The sequence below is a fragment of the Sinocyclocheilus rhinocerous genome, unplaced genomic scaffold (genome assembly GCF_001515625.1).
Source record: "Sinocyclocheilus rhinocerous isolate Xijiao unplaced genomic scaffold, SAMN03320098_v1.1 scaffold8, whole genome shotgun sequence".
NCBI lineage: Eukaryota > Metazoa > Chordata > Actinopteri > Cypriniformes > Cyprinidae > Sinocyclocheilus > Sinocyclocheilus rhinocerous.
This window is the reverse complement of record NW_015666800.1, coordinates 2605947-2607036: the sequence shown is the minus strand read 5'-3', so window position 1 is coordinate 2607036 and position 1090 is coordinate 2605947. Positions and strand designations below refer to the sequence as shown.

At 46.7% G+C, this 1090-nt stretch overlaps 1 protein-coding gene across 1 annotated transcript in view; it reads right to left on the bottom strand.

Moving 5' to 3' along the window:
• The window catches only part of LOC107733123 (Usher syndrome 2A (autosomal recessive, mild)), a 209374-nt gene that overhangs the window by 162308 nt on the left and 45976 nt on the right, over positions 1-1090 (bottom strand). The window lies entirely within an intron of this gene.

Here is a 1090-nt window from a genome sequence, read left to right as displayed (position 1 = left end):
TTCATTGCATGGACAGATTATTTTCAGCAGTTCCACAGTTCCACAGAAGAAAGTCATACAGTTTTGGAATGACATGAGGGTGAGTAAATGATGACAGAAACGTAATGTTTGGGTGAACTGCCCTTTAAGGGAATAAGTACAATACATCATTATTGTTTTACTGTGAGAAAAGGAGCTGTTAAGATATTCTGCCTAAAATCTCCTTTAGACTTTCACAGAAGAAAGAAAGTCAATTAGGTATTCTTTTTGGGTGAAATGTTCCTTTAAAAGTGTCCTGGTCCACTTTCCGTCTATATCTTCTTAAAAATAAAGTACGAGTTGAATCTCTAGGGCTCCGTCAGGCTCCTGCGCGCATCAATCAGACAGGGGGCGCTGAGTTTGAGATGTTTCAATCACAGGCTGCTTCCCCTCCGGTGAAATACGACAGAGTGGGTCCGTGAGGGGAGCCGGGGGAGGGCCTGCAGAAACACAGTCATCAGTCCACCCACCCTCCTCCAAATGGATCTCTCCCCGCTCCCTGTGCTTTCAATTTACTCCTGCCAGCCCCACTCTCTGTACACATGCTTTATGTGCTGGCATGGGTGGCTGAGGCTTTGGTGAGCAGCAGGTACGCCCGCATTATTTCATCATGTGTGGGAGGGCACAAGCTAGGGAAGGGGTGGCCGTACATCCTTGTCTGGTTACCGTGCGAGCCATGCGCCCTCATATCATATGCATAGGCTCATTGGTGGATGTTGGGCAGCATGGTTTCCCTGCTGGAAAAAATAGCCTAGACTAGCTAATATGGCTTAATCTTAAATGACCAGACAAAGCTACATTGCTAGATACCTTATCTTAGTGGTAGAGACGTTGAATTCACATGACCATGTCTCGCGTAGCCAGACCTTCAGACTGACGGCAGAAGGTCTGGGAACCTTGGCCGCTTTGAATGGCAAGGACTGCCCAAGAGGCCATATGACTGACAGATAAAGCAACCAATCATGTTTCGTTTTGTGCCGCGTCATGTTTAGGGGTGTGGAAATGCCCCCACAATAACACACTGGTGTGTAAAACTCTTGGACATATTTTAAAGATTCTATGCCGCGAACTT